Source organism: Styela clava, chromosome 10 (genome assembly GCF_964204865.1).
Source record: "Styela clava chromosome 10, kaStyClav1.hap1.2, whole genome shotgun sequence".
Taxonomy (NCBI): Eukaryota; Metazoa; Chordata; class Ascidiacea; order Stolidobranchia; family Styelidae; genus Styela; species Styela clava.
The window spans coordinates 779,511-803,185 of record NC_135259.1 but is presented as its reverse complement, the minus strand read 5'-3'; the positions used below and the strand labels follow the sequence as shown (position 1 = coordinate 803,185).

At 35.7% G+C, this 23,675-nt stretch overlaps 1 long non-coding RNA gene across 4 annotated transcripts in view; it reads right to left on the bottom strand.

Annotated features, from left to right (window-relative positions):
• Positions 1–23,675, bottom strand: part of LOC120336602 (uncharacterized) — a 48,703-nt gene that overhangs the window by 21,608 nt on the left and 3,420 nt on the right. For 3 of the 4 annotated variants that reach the window (XR_013478063.1, XR_013478064.1, XR_013478062.1), the window contains exon 1: positions 9,693–9,821. The exons of the other annotated variant lie outside the window; for it this stretch is intronic. This is a non-coding gene — a long non-coding RNA (uncharacterized LOC120336602). Of the gene's footprint in view, positions 1–9,692; positions 9,822–23,675 lie in introns of those variants that run through there. 4 annotated transcript variants of the gene reach the window in all.

The window sequence follows — 23,675 nt, the reverse complement described above, 5'->3', positions numbered from 1 at the left end:
AGAAATTTACGTATGTAAAACAATTTATGTAGGAATTCTATTATGCAGATCTTTCAAAAAAGTATGTAATTTGTAATATTAGAGAAATTCTACCTCGCGCAGTTTAGACCACCACAGACTTAAGCCCACTACACGGCAAGAGTTTCAACTGCATTTAAACACCTTTATAAAATTCAACATTCTACACTTGTCAGCAAATGTAGATAGACGAACAGTCAAATTAGATTCATTAAAATAGTGTTTATATTCATTATGACGTCATACTTAATCGTAAACCGGCCTGGGAAACCAATATGGATGAAATAGTGACGCAAGATTAAATACCAAAAGGTACCAACGTTTAGGACCCACGCTATTGGCATTTTTCAGAGCTGTGGATACCTTAAAAAATGCTTAAATAAATTTATTCACTGAAACATTGGGTTGAAAAGATATTAGCGCAAGCAATTTTAATGGCAGCAATCGCGATTTAGTAAGTGATAGCCTATAAATAATGCTTGCAATATAACACGACCATAACACTGACACGTTCTCATTGTAAACTTATTGTCACCATCCTGAATTATAAAGGGATGAAGGAATAAGTTTTCAGGTAGATCGACTTGAGACAAGAGTTGATAGGAAAATATATCAAAGCACTTTAGAGTTGAGGCGTATCCGCAGGGATGGCCAATACCGAATAGTTCACTATTTCGAATACATTCGAAATTATTTTTTTCGAATATGAAATTTCGAATACTTCGAAAAGAAAATTCACTAATTGAAGCTTATCTAAATGTATGTAGGAATTTCCATACAATAAGCAATGGAATAACTGCTATCTACAAGTTACAACCTAGTTATATTACCAGGCATCTCATATTTGAAGATTATTGCAGTATATATTTTATATATCTTGAGTCATGTTAACAGAATTAAATTAATACCGCAATAGTGGTATCGGTGATGGATTTGAATATTTGACCAACACAAAATCATCCTAGTAAAACGCCCATACTTTTAAATATCAACCATTATCCAAATTATTTGCCAAAAAGCGGGATAAAGTATGAGTTATTTTTCCTACTTGTGACAATTTTTTATACGAATCAAAAATTTTTTATATACGGAAACTTTACCACACATTTTAAGTCCGCAGATCGCCGTTGTATGTTTGAGTAATAATACTTTTATTATTTTATAAAATAGAAAATAAGAAGCAAAAACTATTCATAATCGGGTAGTTTACCACACATTCTAAGTCCACAGATCGCCGTTGTATTTTGTAAATACAAAAATAGGAATCAAAAATTAATATTAATCGCGAGTTTGCCACACAATTTATGTCCACAAATTGCCGTGATATTGTGCCGAATATAATTAGTTTTTGATTCTTATTTTCGTACTAGCGAAAAAATTGTCACAAGTTGGAGAAAGAATTTATACTTTATTCCGCTTTTTGGGAACCAATTTGGATAATGGTTGCCATTGGTTTGTATTTAAAGGTATGGACTTTTTACTAGGATGATTTTGTGCTGCGTAAAATATTCGAATCCATGACTGATACCACTATTTAAAATGCCTTACCGTGTTAATTTAATTCTATTATCATAACTCAAATGTTGGTAAATCGGGCAGTTTACCACACATTTTAAGGCCACAGATCGCCGTTGCATTTTAGAATTATAATAGTTTTATTATTTTGTAAATACGAATCCAAAATAAATATAATTGGGGAATTTTACCACGTATTTCATGTCCACAAATACCCGTGGTATTTGGTATTAATACTTTCATTATTTTATCAATATGAAAATAGGAATCAATATTTAATAATATCGGTCAGTTTACCACACATTTTATGTCCACAGATTGTCCATACAACCACGAATTACGTTGAACGGAATTAAATTAATACGACATGACATTTTAAATGCTGGTACCAGTCATGGATTGGATTATTTTGCGCAACAAAAAATCATCCTGGTAAAGGATCGATACTTTTAATTATGTTATCAAAATTATTTGCCAGAAATTATTTTCTAATAAATCAACTTGTTTTTCAAACTTGTGCCAATTAATTGGATATCGTAACAATGACGGCTATAAATATCGTATTACCCGGCTAATAAGTCCACATGGCAAATAGGACGATGTCTATTTTTAGCACTCAAAAAAGGGTTTTTTCCATATAGGCCTCCAATAAGACTGGTACAAAAATTGTGTCCCTGTGATATGCGCTAATAATTTTATATGTTTAGAACCAGATCATGTTAGTTTGGTAGAATCATACTCACAGAATTAACTATTTTTAACAATTGAGCGGTAAATTTAAGTTGTAAAGCGGCAATCATTTTGGACAACCTATTAACCCGAATGTTGAAATAATTTTGGAATGTGAAAAGTACTACACTGTACGTCCACGGGTTATTTCACAGCTGTGTTTTCCTGTCCCTGTCGTGTTCTGCTGAATCGGAAAAACGAAAGGGTCACAAATCACTTTCACTCGGTGGCCATGTTTCTCTTTAATGTAACGATAACCGGCCTGCGATTAAATATCATGATAGGCAGACCCTAAGACACAAATCATGCTTGAGAAGACTAATAAGCAGGCCACATAGAAATAAAATAAACATACTTTCTCAATTAGACGCCCCAAAAAAAAAATCAGGCCGAAAAATTGGGCCTAGAAAAGCTGTTATTGTCAATTTTTCGACGTGATCGAAATGAATTTGTAAATTAAAAGCCTCGTAGACGAATGTCGGCAATGTCCACCCACGCAAACGTGCAAATGTGTCGCAACACTATGCGACGTACGATCGCACAGAATATAAACAACATCAAAGTGCCGATTCTATTTCATCGTCATTACAATACGTGAGACAGCGTAAAAAGTCGTTTGAAGATTCCCGTAAAACGAAACACCACGTTTACGGCGAAAAGTGGCTACTATTCGGAATTATTCGAAAATCAGCCGAAAAGTTATTCGAATACTATGATATTCGAATATATTCGAATATTCGATTCGTTTTGGACAACCCTGGGCGTATGCCGTATATGCGATAATATCAAAAAATTGCTGGCAAGCAGGTCGAAACATTAGAAATACGGTATGAAGAAAATGCATCGAAAATGCTAAATGACTATCGCGGATAACTTTTTTTTATTTTAACTTATTTTTTACCAATGAGAATATGTACCGACCTTTCATTTACTAAACTATATCTGAGATATGACAAACGGGCCAACGCGCTAACAAATACTGAAAAAAATTTGAAAATCACATAGCCAGTATTGATTAAGTTACTGTTAGGATATTGACAGAAATAGACCGTTTCTAAACTACTTGCATTCGAAATGATTCATTTTTTCAATACTTGAGATCATTTGGCGTTTTTTAAAAACATATAAATGCATAAAATCGCGTTCGAAGCACCCCGTTCGTGTTAAAAAATTGATGAAACAAAATTTGCAATAGAATAAGAATCGAACATTTTTCTTCAATATCAAGAAACGAGTATAATTATAGTATTATTAAAGCGTATTAGTGTTTTACTATGTTTCTTGATATAAACTTTTATGTGCGTCGGTAGGTCAACTGAACAGATAAAAGTACTGAAAGCCGAAAGTGAATTTTTGCAATCGCTGAAGACTTGAGCACACCGCACTGCACGAGTTTCAACTGCGTTTTGCAGGTTCAGGAATTGCCTCATTGCTGCTCACAGTCGTCGGTTGCGGTCACGTTTAGTCGTAGATGCGCTTATCGTAAAACATTTCTCCGAACCCGGACATGCTAATGAGACATAGCAGATGACACGCAATATGAGCCGAGTTCAAAATCGTACTTCACAAGAGATTGTTCCAAATGTTTTCGAAGTCTCTAGTAAAGTCTGTCTGGTTTTTATTTAACCTCCACAGAGCAAAGTATTACTCAGGGCAAACTTAGTTCCTGATTCAAAAACAAAGAAACCCAACGTGGAGTAACTTTTATGTGAAACGTTTGGATCATTTTTACAAATCCTGCGCCAAAAAACGAACCCGCCACCGCTCTGACTAAAAAATGTAATTATTCAGTTAGGGTTTGGCTTGGGGTTAGGAATGCTGATTACTCCGGAAATTAAAACTTTTAAATCATTTATAACCCTAACTTTACGAATGATTTGCTAATTTGTTCTTTTGAAATTTAGCGGGGTGTTTGTCTCAAGTCTCGCATTTTCCCATTATTGTCAGGGTCTTGGTATAAAAGAATCGAATAATTATGTGCTAAATAATGATTTTCATTGCACTAGTTCGTTAAGTGTAATAGTTTGAACTTGTTATTTAGACACAGTTATGTTGAACGACAGCTCTCCTATAAGGACTCAGTTCAGTTCTGGATATAATGACGCATGACGTTACGCAGTGGACGAAAATCGTCTGACGCAGTGTCCCATAACAGTATTTCGACAGTTTTCGATTAATCACTGTAATTTGCAAATTGATAGCAATCAGCTCGGATGCATTGTCACTGTCTAGTTTAATGTTCATTGTTAGTGTCTTCGGAGACGTTTCTGATGTTTAGTATTGGTTTTAGTATTACTAATTTTGCAGTTAGAAATACCAATTTGGATTGAAGTTAGATTCGGGGTTAAATGCGAAGTGCCCGATTGTAATTAATATATAGTTTTGACTGCAGGTTGGGGCTGTATTATAGGTATATCAGGTAAATACCAGCGGCTTTTAGATTTTAGACATACAAGATACATTGAGTTCACTTTGGATAAAGCTTTATTGGATAGTGTCACCTGGGGATCTAAAACATGGGGTATGTATCTAATCAGTCTCAAAAAAAGTAATCTATAAATAATTTTATGCATTTAGTTATGTGCTGATATTTGTAAATTTTAATTGCCACTGTACACTACTGTAAGATTTGTTTAGATATCCGCATGTTATATTCGGTTTGTTCATTGTTTTCTGTAGGTTTCGTTCGAGATGTCGACGTTCCTGATTTTGTTTCAAGTACCATAGTATGAAGTGTTATGAAAGAATAAAACCGATTTTGAGTTGGATTCAATTGCGGTAAAACTTTGAGGCAAAGAAAGCGAGATGGGCACTTTATCGCTGTGAGTCGAGTTGCTTGAAAGCTGAATATAGTTGACAATAAATCGATTTGGCTGGGACAGGGCATGGGACACGTTGACAATGGTCTCCATTCACGTAAGCCAGGAAAGCAGAAGGTTAACTCATTCTTAAATGGTATCAAAACAAGAAGAACCGTGTTCGCTCGCGATGTTATCAAGTGTGGATGAATGAGTGAGTGAGATCAACTCGGAGTATAATATAATTTCATAAAATGACGAGAAGATTACTGACTATAAACGGATAATAAAATCAAAAATATTTCTCACATTGTGACTAGATTTCGGGACTACTGCAATTTGTAAAGTAATGCATTTGGAAAAAATACCAGTATCTGGAAGCTACAGACATGAGTATTTTCAGTCAATAATTTTGATTTCGAACAAAACATAACGTTAATATATAATTGCTTTTCAATGTGAATAAGAAGATTTTTTAAACAGGGTTATTGTCGAAAATATCGTACGTCTCAAAAACTAACGTATGTCATTATTCTACTCCAAATCTTTGTAGTCAGAATCTCCTTTTCCATCAATGAATTGAAACATCATCATACAAATCTACATTCTACGTTGGTCACCATACATAGACGAGCAGGGAATCGCCTGTATCGGTATTTATCTGCAATTAAATTATAATTCATTAAAACAGTGTTTATATTAATTATGACGTCATATTGGACCGGTCTGGCAAACAAGGAAGGATACAACGAAAATATCGGTTGGAAACCGAAGACTTATCGATCGATAGTTGGGGAATCCCCCAAAACAGAAACTGCAGTTTCGATTCATCCGCTCTTGTCTCTTGCGCACTGCGCATCGCACACACACACTCGGCGGGTCTCAAAATTCTCTCGCTTTACAAAAATCTAGATCACTATATCAATAATTGATTGATAACTCGCTAATTATACGACATAATTCGCCCAAATTCAATAGGCTTCTGGTCCGAGATAAGATGAATGCACATGCGAAATCTGGAGCAGATTCAATCTCGCTTTCGTGAGATATCGCGTGCATCTAACAGACAAACATACAGACATACAGACAAATACCTATCAACATACTCACTGATTGAAATCGATAAGTAATAATGATGAAAATTTACATACCAAAAAAGTACCAACGTGTAGCACCTACGCTTTTAACATTTTTCACAGCTGAGGATGACTTGAAACATGCGTAAATGAATTCAGTCACTGAACCATTGGATTGAAAGGAAATTGGCACAAAGAATGTCAATAACAGCATTCGCGATTTAGTAAGTGATAGTCCATAATTAATGCTGATAATATAAAACGAACATAACACCGAGACGTTTCTTTGGAAATTTGCTAAAAGTCACGAAAACTCAATGTGAAGCTACCGACGACTACTAATATACCAAGAGATACTGACACTATATGTATAGAGAATAATGGTAATGCGAGTTAGTAAATATCAACTGCCGCGAGGCTTGAAGCAGTTCGTGTTAATTTGATTAAGAAATAAACGAGAATATCGGTCAGAGACCGTTGACATAACGATCGAAAGTTAGGGATCCCCCAAAACAGCGCTCTTACTCCATAGTGACACTTTGTGTCCCATCACTAATCAAATAATATCTTACAGTCTTACTTACTTTGATCTTTGATCTTACTCTTACTTTGATCAATATCAAGAAACGAGTATAAATATAGTATTATTAAAGCGTATTAGTGTTTTACTATGTTTCTTGATATAAACTTTTATGTGCGTCGGTAGGTCAACTGAACAGATAAAAGTACTGAAAGCTGAAAGTGAATTTTTGCAATCGCTGAAGACTTGAGCACACCGCACGGCACGAGTTTCAACTGCGTTTTGCAGGTTCAGGAATTGCCTCATTGCTGCTCACAGTCGTCGGTTGCGGTCACATTCAGTCGTAGAAGCGCTTGTCGTAAAACATTTCTCCGAACCCGGACATGCAAATGAGACATAGCAGATGACACGCAATATGAGCAGAGTTCAAAATCGTACTTCACAAGAGGTTGTTTCAAATGTTCTCGAAGTCTCTAGTAAAGTCTGTCTGGTTTTTATTTAACCTCCACAGAGCAAAGTATTACTCAGGGCAAACTTAGTTCCTGATTCAAAAACAAAGAAACCCAACGTGGAGTAACTTTTATGTGAAACTTTGGATCATTTTTACAAATCCTGCGCCAAAAAACGAACCCGCCACCGCTCTGACTAAAAAAAGCAATTATCCAGTTAGGGTTTGGCTTGGGGTTAGGAATGCTGATTACTCCGGAAATTAAAACTTTTAAATCATTTATAACCCTAACTTTACGAATGATTTGCTAATTTGTTCTTTTAAAACTTAGCGGGGTGTTTGTCTCAAATCTCGCATTTTCCCATTATTGTCAGGTTATTGGTATAAAAGAATCGAATAATTATGTGCTAAATAATGATTTTCATTGCACTAGTTCAGGGATGGCGAACCTTTTTCGATGAATGGGTCGAAAATAATATTTTTATCGCGTAAAAGAAGAGAGTGGGTCACATATATTTAATCAATGTTTGTATCTATAAAAAAAACTTCTGGAACAAATCTTATGAGTTTCTGTTGGTGTTGGTGTAGTTTTGGGCTTTACTTATGCAGTACTTCTATCAGGGACTTTTTATGGCATTCGATTTTATGAAATAAGAGTACGAAAACACGGCTATGAATTACCAAAAACGTTTATGACGATGCGGCAAAATATTTCACTGCTCCAAAGCGGTTGGAGGGAATTCCACTCTAATAGTGGTATATTTTTTGATCAGTTTTCAACCACATTAAGGCACTTCTACACTGCCCCGTTGTTATTTCAGATTTCTAGGTTTTTATTTCAAGTCTGAAATTTTTTTTTCTCAACGGCATTGTAGGCGATAAACTAATAAAAATCAAAGTGGCATCTAGTTCTCGTATTATCTCGACGTTGCGAGAAATAAACAGATCAATTGCATTGTTATGTCATTAACTATATCAGAGCCAATAGCTGAATAACGGTACACGGCGGAGCAGACTTGCCTCTAAGATTAGGGGTTTTGAAAATATCCATACCGGTTCAAAAATTAACAATTTGAGAATAAGCGATCGCGGCCCCGACGGTACATTATAATAGTTTAGTTATTGTTAGATTAATTTATGACCGGTTTTATCAATTTTTATTACTAATATGTTAGCATTTTATTTTTATTTTATTCGTGCCTTGGCGGGTCACGAATAAAACGCGGTGGGTCACTTTGTGACACGTGGGTCAGTGGTTCGCCATCCCTGCACTAGTTCGTTAAGTGTAATTGTTTGAACTTGTTATTTAGACACAGTTATGTTGAACGACAGCTCTCCTATAAGGACTCAGTTCAGTTCTGGATATAATGACGCATTACGTTACGCAATGGACGAAAATCGTCTGACGCAGTGTCCCATAACAGTATTTCGACAGTTTTCGATTAATCACTGTAATTAGCAAATTGATAGCAATCAGCTCGGATGCATTGTCACTGTCTAGCTTAATGTTCATTGTTAGTGTCTTCGGAGACGTTTCTGATGTTTAGTATTGGTTTTAGTATTACTAATTTTGCAGTTAGAAATACCAATTTGGATTGAAGTCAGATTCGGGGTTAAATGCGAAGTGCCCGATTGTAATTAATATATAGTTTTTGACTGCAGGTTGGGGCTGTATTATAGGTATATCAGGTAAATAACAGCGGCTTTTAGATTTTAGTAATGCAAGATACATTGAGTTCACTTTGGATAAAACTTTATTGGATAGTGTCACCTGGGGATCTAAAACATGGGGTATGTATCTAATCAGTCTCAAAAAAAGTAATCTATAAATATTTTTATGCATTTAGTTATGTGCTGATATTTGTAAATTTTAATTGCCACTGTACACTACTGTAAGATTTGTTTAGATATCCGCATGTTATATTCGGTTTGTTCATTGTTTTCTGTAGGTTTCGTTCGAGATGTCGACGTTCCTGATTTTGTTTCAAGTACCATCGTATGAAGTGTGATGAAAGAATAAAACCGATTTTAAGTTGGATTCAATTGCGGCAAAACTTTGAGGCAAAGAAAGCGAGAAGGGCACTTTATCGCTGTGAGTCGAGTTGCTTGAAAGCGGAATATAGTTGACAATAAATCGATTTGGCTGGGACAGGCATGGGGCACGTTGACAGTGGTCTCCATTCACGTAAGCCAGGAAAGCAGAAGGTTAACTCATTCTTAAATGTTATCAAAACAAGAAGAACCGTGTTCGCTCGCGAGGTTATCAAGTGTGGATGAATGAGCGAGTGAGATCAACTCGGAGTATAATATAATTTCATAAAATGACGAGAAGATTAATGACTATATACGGATAATAAAATCAAAAATATTTCTTACATTGTGACTAGATTTCGGGACTACTTCAATTTGTAAAGTAATGCATTTGGAAAAAATACCAGTATCTGGAAGCTACAGACATGAGTATTTTCAGTCAATAATTTTGATTTCGAACAAAACATAACGTTAATATATAATTGCTTTTCAATGTGAATAAGAAGATTCTTTAAACAGGGTTATTGTCGAAAATATCGTACGTCTCAAAAACTTACGTATGTCATTATTCTTCTCCAAATCTTTGTAGTCAGAATCTCCTCTTCCATCAATGAATTGAAACATCATCATACAAATCTACATTCTACGTTGGTCACCATACATAGATAGACGAGCAGGGAATCGCCTGTATCGGTATTTATCTGCAATTAAATTATAATTCATTAAAACAGTGTTTATATTCATTATGACGTCATATTGGACCGGTCTGGCAAACAAGGAAGGATACAACGAGAATATCGGTTGGAAACCGAAGACTTATCGATCGATAGTTGGGGAATCCCCCAAAACAGAAACTGCAATTACGATTCATCCGCTCTTGTAACTTGCGCACTGCGCATCGCACACACACACTCGGCGGGTCTAAAAATTCTCTCGCTTTACAAAAATCTAAATCACTATATCAATAATTGATTGATAACTCGCTAATTATACGACATAATTCGCCCAAATTCAATAGGCTTCTGGTCCGAGATAAGATGAATTCACATGCGAAATCTGGAGCATATTCAATCTCGCTTTCGTGAGATATCGCGTGCATCTAACAGACAAACATACAGACATACAGACAAATACCTATCAACATACTTACTGATTGAAATCGATAAGTAATATGGATAAAAATTTTCATACCAAAAAAGTACCAACGTGTAGCACCTACGCTTTTAACATTTTTCACTGCTGAGGATGACTTGAAACATGCGTAAATGAATTCAGTCACTGAACCATTGGATTGAAAGGAAATTGGCACAAAGAATGTCAATAACAGCATTCGCGATTTAGTAAGTGATAGTCCATAATTAATGCTGATAATATAAAACGAACATAACACTGAGACGTTTCTTTGGAAATTTGCTCAAAGTCACGAAAACTCAATGTGAAGCTACCGACGACTACTAATATACCAAGAGATACTGACACTATATGTATAGAGAATAATGGTAATGCGAGTTAGTAAATATCAACTGCCGCGAGGCTTGAAGCAGTTCGTGTTAATTTGATTAAGAAATAAACGAGAATATCGGTCAGAGACCGTTGACTTAACGATCGAAAGTTAGGGGATCCCCCAAAACAGCGCTCTTACTCCATAGTGACACTTTGTGTCCCATCACTAATCAAATAATATCTTACAGTCTTACTTACTTTGATCTTTGATCTTACTCTTACTTTGATCAATATCAAGAAACGAGTATAAATATAGTATTATTAAAGCGTGTTAGTGTTTTACTATGTTTCTTGATATAAACTTTTATGTGCGTCGGTAGGTAAACTGAACAGATAAAAGTACTGAAAGCTGAAAGTGAATTTTTGCAATCGCTGAAGACTTGAGCACACCGCACGGCACGAGTTTCAACTGCGTTTTGCAGGTTCAGGAATTGCCTCATTGCTGTTCACAGTCGTCGGTTGCGGTCACATTTAGTCCTAGAAGCGCTTGCCGTAAAACATTTCTCCGAACCCGGACATGCAAATGAGACATAGCAGATGACACGCAATATGAGCAGAGTTCAAAATCGTACTTCACAAGAGATTGTTTCAAATGTTCTCGAAGTCTCTAGTAAAGTCTGTCTGGTTTTTATTTAACCTCCACAGAGCAAAGTATTACTCAGGGCAAACTTAGTTCCTGATTCAAAAACAAAGAAACCCAACGTGGAGTAACTTTTATGTGAAACATTGGATCATTTTTACAAAACCTGCGCCAAAAAACGAACCCGCCACCGCTCTGACTAAAAAAAGCAATTATCCAGTTAGGGTTTGGCTTGGGTTAGGAATGCTGATTACTCCGGAAATTGAAACTTTTAAATCATTTATAACCCTAACTTTACGAATGATTTGCTAATTTGTTCTTTTAAAACTTAGCGGGGTGTTTGTCTCAAATCTCGCATTTTCCCATTATTGTCAGGGTCTTGGTATAAAAGAATCGAATAATTATGTGCTAAATAATGATTTTCATTGCACTAGTTCAGGGATGGCGAACCTTTTTTGATGAATGGGTCGAAAATAATATTTTTATCGCGTAAAAGAAGAGAGTGGGTCACAGATATTTAATCAATGTTTGTATCTATAAAAAAAACTTCTGAAACAAATCTTATGAGTTTCTGTTGGTGTTGGTGTAGTTTTGGGCTTTAGTTATGCAGTACTTCTATCAGGAACTTTTTATGGCATTCGATTTTATGAAATAAGAGTACGAAAACACGGATATGAATTACCAAAAACGTTTATGACGATGCGGCAAACTATTTCACTGTTCCAAAGCGTCTGGAGGGAATTCCACTCTGATAGTGTTATATTTTTTGATCTGTTTTCAACCACATTAGAGCTTTTCTACACTGCCCAGTTGTTATTTCAGATTTCTAGGTTTTTATTTCAAGTCTGAAATTTTTTTTTCTCAACGGCATTTTAGGCGATAAACTAATAAAAATCAAGTGGCATCTAGTTCTCGTATTATCTCGACGTTGCGAGAAATAAACAGATCAATTGCATTGTTATGTCATTAACGATATCAGAGCCAATAGCTGAATAACGGTACACGGCGGTGCAGACTTGCGTCTAAGATTAGGGGTTTTGAAAATATCCATACCGGTTCAAAAATTAACAATTTGAGAATAAGCGATCACGGCCCCGACGGTACATTATAATAGTTTAGTTATTGTTAGATTAATTTATGACCGGTTTTATCAATTTTTATTACTAATATGTTAGCATTTTATTTTTATTTTATTCGTGCCTTGGCGGGTCACGAATAAAACGCGGTGGGTCACTTTGTGACACGTGGGTCAGTGGTTCGCCATCCCTGCACTAGTTCGTTAAGTGTAATTGTTTGAACTTGTTATTTAGACACAGTTATGTTGAACGACAGCTCTCCTATAAGGACTCAGTTCAGTTCTGGATATAATGACGCATTACGTTACGCAATGGACGAAAATCGTCTGACGCAGTGTCCCATAACAGTATTTCGACAGTGTTTCGATTAATCACTGTAATTAGCAAATTGATAGCAAGCAGCTCATATGCATTGTCACTGTCTAGCTTAATGTTTATTGTTAGTTAGTGTCTTCGGAGACGTTTCTGATGTTTAGTATTGGTTTTAGTATTCTCCATTTTGCAGTTAGAAATACCAATTTGGATTGAAGTCAGATTCGGGGTTAAATGCGAAGTGCCCGATTGTAATTAATATATAGTTTTTGACTGCAGGTTGGGGCTGTATTATAGGTATATCAGGTAAATAACAGCGGCTTTTAGATTTTAGTAATGCAAGATACATTGAGTTCACTTTGGATAAAACTTTATTGGATAGTGTCACCTGGGGATCTAAAACATGGGGTATGTATCTAATCAGTCTCAAAAAAAGTAATCTATAAATATTTTTATGCATTTAGTTATGTGCTGATATTTGTAAATTTTAATTGCCACTGTACACTACTGTAAGATTTGTTTAGATATCCGCATGTTATATTCGGTTTGTTCATTGTTTTCTGTAGGTTTCGTTCGAGATGTCGACGTTCCTGATTTTGTTTCAAGTACCATCGTATGAAGTGTGATGAAAGAATAAAACCGATTTTAAGTTGGATTCAATTGCGGCAAAACTTTGAGGCAAAGAAAGCGAGAAGGGCACTTTATCGCTGTGAGTCGAGTTGCTTGAAAGCTGAATATAGTTGACAATAAATCGATTTGGCTGGGACAGGGCATGGGACACGTTGACAGTGGTCTCCATTCACGTAAGCCAGGAAAGCAGAAGGTTAACTCATTCTTAAATGTTATCAAAACAAGAAGAACCGTGTTCGCTCGCGAGGTTATCAAGTGTGGATGAATGAGCGAGTGAGATCAACTCGGAGTATAATATAATTTCATAAAATGACGAGAAGATTAATAACTATATACGGATAATAAAATCAAAAATATTTCTTACATTGTGACTAGATTTCGGGACTACTTCAATTTGTAAAGTAATGCATTTGGAAAAAATACCAGTATCTGGAAGCTACAGACATGAGTATTTTCAGTCAATAATTTTGATTTCGAACAAAACATAACGTTAATATATAATTGCTTTTCAATGTGAATAAGAAGATTCTTTAAACAGGGTTATTGTCGAAAATATCGTACGTCTCAAAAACTTACGTATGTCATTATTCTTCTCCAAATCTTTGTAGTCAGAATCTCATCTTCCATCAATGAATTGAAACATCATCATACAAATCTACATTCTACGTTGGTCACCATACATAGATAGACGAGCAGGGAATCGCCTGTATCGGTATTTATCTGCAATTAAATTATAATTCATTAAAACAGTGTTTATATTCATTATGACGTCATATTGGACCGGTCTGGCAAACAAGGAAGGATACAACGAGAATATCGGTTGGAAACCGAAGACTTATCGATCGATAGTTGGGGAATCCCCCAAAACAGAAACTGCAATTACGATTCATCCGCTCTTGTAACTTGCGCACTGCGCATCGCACACACACACTCGGCGGGTCTCAAAATTCTCTCGCTTTACAAAAATCTAGATCACTATATCAATAATTGATTGATAACTCGCTAATTATACGACATAATTCGCCCAAATTCAATAGGCTTCTGGTCCGAGATAAGATGAATTCACATGCAAAATCTGGAGCAGATTCAATCTCGCTTTCCTGAGATATCGCGTGCATCTAACAGACAAACATACAGACATACAGACAAATACCTATCAACATACTTACTGATTGAAATCGATAAGTAATATGGATAAAAATTTTCATACCAAAAAAGTACCAACGTGTAGCACCTACGCTTTTAACATTTTTCACTGCTGAGGATGACTTGAAACATGCGTAAATGAATTCAGTCACTGAACCATTGGATTGAAAGGAAATTGGCACAAAGAATGTCAATAACAGCATTCGCGATTTAGTAAGTGATAGTCCATAATTAATGCTGATAATATAAAACGAACATAACACTGAGACGTTTCTTTGGAAATTTGCTCAAAGTCACGAAAACTCAATGTGAAGCTACCGACGACTACTAATATACCAAGAGATACTGACACTATATGTATAGAGAATAATGGTAATGCGAGTTAGTAAATATCAACTGCCGCGAGGCTTGAAGCAGTTCGTGTTAATTTGATTAAGAAATAAACGAGAATATCGGTCAGAGACCGTTGACTTAACGATCGAAAGTTAGGGGATCCCCCAAAACAGCGCTCTTACTCCATAGTGACACTTTGTGTCCCATCACTAATCAAATAATATCTTACAGTCTTACTTACTTTGATCTTTGATCTTACTCTTACTTTGATCAATATCAAGAAACGAGTATAAATATAGTATTATTAAAACGTATTAGTGTTTTACTATGTTTCTTGATATAAACTTTTATGTGCGTCGGTAGGTCAACTGAACAGATAAAAGTACTGAAAGCTGAAAGTGAATTTTTGCAATCGCTGCAGACTTGAGCACACCGCACGGCACGAGTTTCAACTGCGTTTTGCAGGTTCAGGAATTGCCTCATTGCTGTTCACAGTCGTCGGTTGCGGTCACATTTAGTCCTAGAAGCGCTTGCCGTAAAACATTTCTCCGAACCCGGACATGCAAATGAGACATAGCAGATGACACGCAATATGAGCAGAGTTCAAAATCGTACTTCACAAGAGATTGTTTCAAATGTTCTCGAAGTCTCTAGTAAAGTCTGTCTGGTTTTTATTTAACCTCCACAGAGCAAAGTATTACTCAGGGCAAACTTAGTTCCTGATTCAAAAACAAAGAAACCCAACGTGGAGTAACTTTTATGTGAAACATTGGATCATTTTTACAAATCCTGCGCCAAAAAACGAACCCGCCACCGCTCTGACTAAAAAAAGCAATTATCCAGTTAGGGTTTGGCTTGGGTTAGGAATGCTGATTACTCCGGAAATTGAAACTTTTAAATCATTTATAACCCTAACTTTACGAATGATTTGCTAATTTGTTCTTTTAAAACTTAGCGGGGTGTTTGTCTCAAATCTCGCATTTTCCCATTATTGTCAGGGTCTTGGTATAAAAGAATCGAATAATTATGTGCTAAATAATGATTTTCATTGCACTAGTTCAGGGATGGCGAACCTTTTTTGATGAATGGGTCGAAAATAATATTTTTATCGCGTAAAAGAAGAGAGTGGGTCACAGATATTTAATCAATGTTTGTATCTATAAAAAAAACTTCTGAAACAAATCTTATGAGTTTCTGTTGGTGTTGGTGTAGTTTTGGGCTTTACTTATGCAGTACTTCTATCAGGAACTTTTTATGGCATTCGATTTTATGAAATAAGAGTACGAAAACACGGATATGAATTACCAAAAACGTTTATGACGATGCGGCAAACTATTTCACTGTTCCAAAGCGTCTGGAGGGAATTCCACTCTGATAGTGTTATATTTTTTGATCAGTTTTCAACCACATTAGAGCACTTCTACACTGCCCCGTTGTTATTTCAGATTTATAGGTTTTTATTTCAAGTCTGAAATTTTTTTTTCTCAACGGCATTTTAGGCGATAAACTAATAAAAATCAAGTGGCATCTAGTTCTCGTATTATCTCGACGTTGCGAGAAATAAACAGATCAATTGCATTGTTATGTCATTAACGATATCAGAGCCAATAGCTGAATAACGGTACACGGCGGTGCAGACTTGCGTCTAAGATTAGGGGTTTTGAAAATATCCATACCGGTTCAAAAATTAACAATTTGAGAATAAGCGATCACGGCCCCGACGGTACATTATAATAGTTTAGTTATTGTTAGATTAATTTATGACCGGTTTTATCAATTTTTATTACTAATATGTTAGCATTTTATTTTTATTTTATTCGTGCCTTGGCGGGTCACGAATAAAACGCGGTGGGTCACTTTGTGACACGTGGGTCAGTGGTTCGCCATCCCTGCACTAGTTCGTTAAGTGTAATTGTTTGAACTTGTTATTTAGACACAGTTATGTTGAACGACAGCTCTCCTATAAGGACTCAGTTCAGTTCTGGATATAATGACGCATTACGTTACGCAATGGACGAAAATCGTCTGACGCAGTGTCCCATAACAGTATTTCGACAGTGTTTCGATTAATCACTGTAATTAGCAAATTGATAGCAAGCAGCTCATATGCATTGTCACTGTCTAGCTTAATGTTTATTGTTAGTTAGTGTCTTCGGAGACGTTTCTGGTGTTTAGTATTGGTTTTAGTATTCTCCATTTTGCAGTTAGAAATACCAATTTGGATTGAAGTCAGATTCGGGGTTAAATGCGAAGTGCCCGATTGTAATTAATATATAGTTTTTGACTGCAGGTTGGGGCTGTATTATAGGTATATCAGGTAAATAACAGCGGCTTTTAGATTTTAGTAATGCAAGATACATTGAGTTCACTTTGGATAAAACTTTATTGGATAGTGTCACTTGGGGATCTAAAACATGGGGTATGTATCTAATCAGTCTCAAAAAAAGTAACCTATAAATAATTTTATGCATTTAGTTATGTGCTGATATTTGTAAATTTTAATTGCCACTGTACACTACTGTAAGATTTGTTTAGATATCCGCATGTTATATTCGGTTTGTTCATTGTTTTCTGTAGGTTTCGTTCGAGATGTCGACGTTCCTGATTTTGTTTCAAGTACCATCGTATGAAGTGTGATGAAAGAATAAAACCGATTTTAAGTTGGATTCAATTGCGGCAAAACTTTGAGGCAAAGAAAGCGAGAAGGGCACTTTATCGCTGTGAGTCGAGTTGCTTGAAAGCTGAATATAGTTGACAATAAATCGATTTGGCTGGGACAGGGCATGGGGCACGTTGACAGTGGTCTCCATTCACGTAAGCCAGGAAAGCAGAAGGTTAACTCATTCTTAAATGTTATCAAAACAAGAAGAACCGTGTTCGCTCGCGAGGTTATCAAGTGTGGATGAATGAGTGAGTGAGATCAACTCGGAGTATAATATAATTTCATAAAATGACGAGAAGATTACTGACAATATACGGATATTAAAATCAAAAATATTTCTTACATTGTGACTAGATTTCGGGACTACTTCAATTTGTAAAGTAATGCATTTGGAAAAAATACCAGTATCTGGAAGCTACAGACATGAGTATTTTCAGTCAATAATTTTGATTTCGAACAAAACATAACGTTAATATATAATTGCTTTTGAATGTGAATAAGAAGATTCTTTAAACAGGGTTATTGTCGAAAATATCGTACGTCTCAAAAACTTACGTATGTCATTATTCTTCTCCAAATCTTTGTAGTCAGAATCTCCTCTTCCATCAATGAATTGAAACATCATCATACAAATCTACATTCTACGTTGGTCACCATACATAGATAGACGAGCAGGGAATCGCCTGTATCGGTATTTATCTGCAATTAAATTATAATTCATTAAAACAGTGTTTATATTCATTATGACGTCATATTGGACCGGTCTGGCAAACAAGGAAGGATACAACGAGAATATCGGTTGGAAACCGAAGACTTATCGATCGATAGTTGGGGAATCCCCCAAAACAGAAACTGCAATTACGATTCATCCGCTCTTGTAACTTGCGCACTGCGCATCGCACACACACACTCGGCGGGTCTCAAAATTCTCTCGCTTTACAAAAATCTAGATCACTATATCAATAATTGATTGATAACTCGCTAATTATACGACATAATTCGCCCAAATTCAATAGGCTTCTGGTCCGAGATAAGATGAATTCACATGCGAAATCTGGAGCAGATTCAATCTCGCTTTCGTGAGATATCGCGTGCATCTAACAGACAAACATACAGACATACAGACAAATACCTATCAACATACTTACTGATTGAAATCGATAAGTAATAATGATGAAAATTTTCATACCAAAAAAGTACCAACGTGTAGCACCTACGCTTTTAACATTTTTCACAGCTGAGGATGACTTGAAACATGCGTAAATGAATTCAGTCACTGAACCATTGGATTGAAAGGAAATTGGCACAAAGAATGTCAATAACAGCATTCGCGATTTAGTAAGTGATAGTCCATAATTAATGCTGATAATATAAAACGAACATAACACTGAGACGTTTCTTTGGAAATTTGCTCAAAGTCACGAAAACTCAATGTGAAGCTACCGACGACTACTAATATACCAAGAGATACTGACACTATATGTATAGAGAATAATGGTAATGCGAGTTAGTAAATATCAACTACCGCGAGGCTTGAAGCAGTTCGTGTTAATTTGATTAAGAAATAAACGAGAATATCGGTCAGAGACCGTTGACTTAACGATCGAAAGTTAGGGGATCCCCCAAAACAGCGCTCTTACTCCATAGTGACACTTTGTGTCCCATCACTAATCAAATAATATCTTACAGTCTTACTTACTTTGATCTTACTCTTACTTTGATCAATATCAAGAAACGAGTATAAATATAGTATTATTAAAGCGTATTAGTGTTTTACTATGTTTCTTGATATAAACTTTTATGTGCGTCGGTAGGTCAACTGAACAGATAAAAGTACTGAAAGCTGAAAGTGAATTTTTGCAATCGCTGAAGACTTGAGCACACCGCACGGCACGAGTTTCAACTGCGTTTTGCAGGTTCAGGAATTGCCTCATTGCTGCTCACAGTCGTCAGCTGCGGTCACATTTAGTCGTAGAAGCGCTTGTCGTAAAACATTTCTCCGAACCCGGACATGCAAATGAGACATAGCAGATGACACGCAATATGAGCAGAGTTCAAAATCGTACTTCACAAGAGATTGTTTCAAATGTTCTCGAAGTCTCTAGTAAAGTCTGTCTGGTTTTTATTTAACCTCCACAGAGCAAAGTATTACTCAGGGCAAACTTAGTTCCTGATTCAAAAACAAAGAAACCCAACGTGGAGTAACTTTTATGTGAAACATTGGATCATTTTTACAAATCCTGCGCCAAAAAACGAACCCGCCACCGCTCTGACTAAAAAAAGCAATTATCCAGTTAGGGTTTGGCTTGGGTTAGAAATAGGCTTGCACGTAATTTACGGATTTACGGAATTACGGAATTATTTCGAGTTACGAAAGCGAAGTTACGAATTACGTAAAGTCGTAATTATTGGTCGAGCGCTTTCGCGATTGAAACGAGCTCACTTCAGAGCAGTCAATTCCGTCGATTGTAAAAAATTAAAGTTTAAGTAAAAGAAGTTACCGTAAGAGTTCCGGTATTCGCAGCCGTTTTTCTCTCTCTTGTTAGGCAGATGGGGAAGGGATAACGCGTCATTTACTAACCTATTATCAACTTATCTAGGATGGCCAATGTACATATCAACCGTAGATAAGGAATAGAATTGTGTTGAGACCGATGGACGTCAACACACCTGGTTTCAACTTCTTCGGGTGAAATGACTAAAGAATGTAAGAGATCAACTTATAAAACATGGTCTATTTGTAAATGCCGTGATAATTAATGTCGCGCTTATCAAGCAGCAATATAAAGACGGAAGAGAAATTGCGTAATGAACCAACGCAAATTAGTCTTTTCGGCATCGGTAAAGCGATTGAGACGGCAGAGAAACAACAATACGACGGGATTTCCCGTGTTTATTCTGCGCAAGATCCATTTTCTATTACAAAATCTTGATGTTCTGTTACCGATTTTATCGTTATATATCTGTCCGGACTTGGCATTGCTCAATATGTTTTTCACAATGCCTCGCAATATGTCGGCCAAATATGATTACCTGTCTTTACCAAATGCGGCAACTTATTTTGATTTATTGTCGACTCGAATACCACAGGCACTCGACCAAACTTGTGTCAATCTTGGCAAATAGGATTGTCGACTTGAGTTAGAAAAATAAATTAATATTTTCATGAGTGCAAAATAAATGTCACAAAATGCATTGTTTTGCGATATAACTTTGTATTTTCGGAGAAGGCATGTCATATAAGTACGGTATTTTAAATAATGCGCAAATAATTAATATTTGATCTAAATTTATCGCAAATAATGTTATAACTTTTAGGCCGCGAAATGATTTAATGTAAAATGAAGCAAGGAATTCGGAATATCGTCAATAAGTCGGCATCAATAATTATTATAAAATGCTAACTAAGTAGTAAAGTCGGATATTCTAAAAAACGGTGAAATAACAAGTCTTCGTCGCGAGGCAAGCGAAAGTATAATCAAACGAGAGAATACGCTTGTAGTTGATTAATAAATTAGCAACCCGGAATTTTTATTTAATACGAAAGTCGTATTAATTCGTTAATACGATTTTAAAAAAAGTGAACTATCGTTTCTTAAATATATTACCAGTGTTGGTAATGATAAAATTGATCGCATAAAATTTGGTGATAAGTGGATAAATCAAAGCTAATACAAAAGATAAAAATCAGAATAAAATTATTTTGAATTCACTCCTTGATATTTGTCTTTAACTTCTGTCGCCGGCGTGTAGTACTGCCGGGAATATGAAAACCAAACTTCGATGTCCCATTCGGAATAGAAGTTGATTGAATTGGTTGTTATGATAGGTTTAAATGTGTGAAAAAAATATCGCAATTACGGGGTCATTACGTAATCGATTTGGCCGTAATTACGGAATTGATTTTTGTCAATTACGTGCAAGCCTAGTTAGAAATGCTGATTACTCCGGAAATTAAAACTTTTAAATCATTTATAACCCTAACTTTACGAATGATTTGCTAATTTGTTCTTTTAAAACTTAGCGGGGTGTTTGTCTCAAATCTCGCATTTTCCCATTATTGTCGGGGTCTTGGTATAAAAGAATCGAATAATTATGTGCTAAATAATGATTTTCATTGCACTAGTTCAGGGATGGCGAACCTTTTTTGATGAATGGGTCGAAAATAATATTTTTATCGCGTAAAAGAAGAGAGTGGGTCACAGATATTTAATCAATGTTTGTATCTATAAAAAAAACTTCTGAAACAAATCTTATGAGTTTCTGTTGGTGTTGGTGTAGTTTTGGGCTTTACTTATGCAGTACTTCTATCAGGGACTTTTTATGGCATTCGATTTTATGAAATAAGAGTACGAAAACACGGATATGAATTACCAAAAACGTTTATGACGATAGCGTCTGCGTCTGGAGGGAATTCCACTCTGATAGTGTTATATTTTTTGATCAGTTTTCATCCACATTAAGGCACTTCTACACTGCCCCGTTGTTATTTCAGATTTCTAGGTTTTTATTTCAAGTCTGAAATTTTTTTTTCTCAACGGCATTGTAGGCGATAAACTAATAAAAATCAAAGTGGCATCTAGTTCTCGTATTATCTCGACGTTGCGAGAAATAAACAGATCAATTGCATTGTTATGTCATTAACGATATCAGAGCCAATAGCTGAATAACGGTACACGGCGGTGCAGACTTGCGTCTAAGATTAGGGGTTTTGAAAATATCCATACCGGTTCAAAAATTAACAATTTGAGAATAAGCGATCACGGCCCCGACGGTACATTATAATAGTTTAGTTATTGTTAGATTAATTTATGACCGGTTTTATCAATTTTTATTACTAATATGTTAGCATTTTATTTTTATTTTATTCGTGCCTTGGCGGGTCACGAATAAAACGCGGTGGGTCACTTTGTGATACGTGGGTCAGTGGTTCGCCATCCCTGCACTAGTTCGTTAAGTGTAATTGTTTGAACTTGTTATTTAGACACAGTTATGTTGAACGACAGCTCTCCTATAAGGACTCAGTTCAGTTCTGGATATATTGACGCATTACGTTACGCAATGGACGAAAATCGTCTGACGCAGTGTCCCATAACAGTATTTCGACAGTGTTTCGATTAATCACTGTAATTAGCAAATTGATAGCAAGCAGCTCATATGCATTGTCACTGTCTAGCTTAATGTTTATTGTTAGTTAGTGTCTTCGGAGACGTTTCTGATGTTTAGTATTGGTTTTAGTATTACTAATTTTGCAGTTAGAAATACCAATTTGGATTGAAGTTAGAATCGGCGTTAAATGCGAGGTTCCCGATTGTAATTAAAATATAATTTTTGACTGCAGGTTAGGGCTGTATTATAGTTATACAAGATAAATAACAGCTGCTTTTATATTTTAGTCATGCAAGATACATTGAGTTCACATTGGATTAAACTTCATTGAATAGTGTCACCTGGGGATCTAAACATGGGGTAAGTATCTAATCAGTCTCAAATAAAGAAATCGATAAATAATTTTATGCATTTAGTTATCTGCTGATATTTGTAAATTTTAATTGCCACTGTACACTACTGTAAGATTTGTTTAGATATCCGCATGTTATATTTAGTTTGTTCATTGTTTTATGTAGGTTACGTTCGAGATGTCGATGGTCCTGATTTTGTTTCAAGTACCATCGTATTAATTGCTATGAAAGAATTAAACAGATTTAAAGTTGGATTCAATTGCGGCAAATCTTTGAGGCACAGAAAGTGAGATTGGCACTTTATCGCTGTGAGTCGAGTTGCTTGAAAGCTGAATATGGTTGAAATAAATCGATTTGGCTGGGACAGGGCATGGGGCACGTTGACAATGGTCTCCATTCACGTAAGCCAGGAAAGTAGAAGATTAACTCATTCTTAAATTTTATCAAAACAAGAAGAACCGTGTTCGCTTGCGATGTAATCAAGTGTGGATGAATGAGTGAGTGAGCTCAAATCGGCGTATAATATATTTTCATAAAATGACGAGAAGATTACTGACTATACCGAAAATTAAATCGAAAATAAGTCTTCTATTGTGACTAGATTTCGTGACTACTTCAACTTGGAAAGTAATGAATTTGAAAAAATACCAGTATCTGAAAGCTACAGACATGAATAATTTTAGTCAATAATTTGATTTTGAACAAAACAACGTAAATATATGATTGCTTTTTAATGTGAATAAGAAGATTCTTTAAACAGGGTTATTGTCGAAAATATCGTACGTCTCAAAAACTCACGTATCTCAATATTCTTCTCCAAATCTTTGTAATCAGAA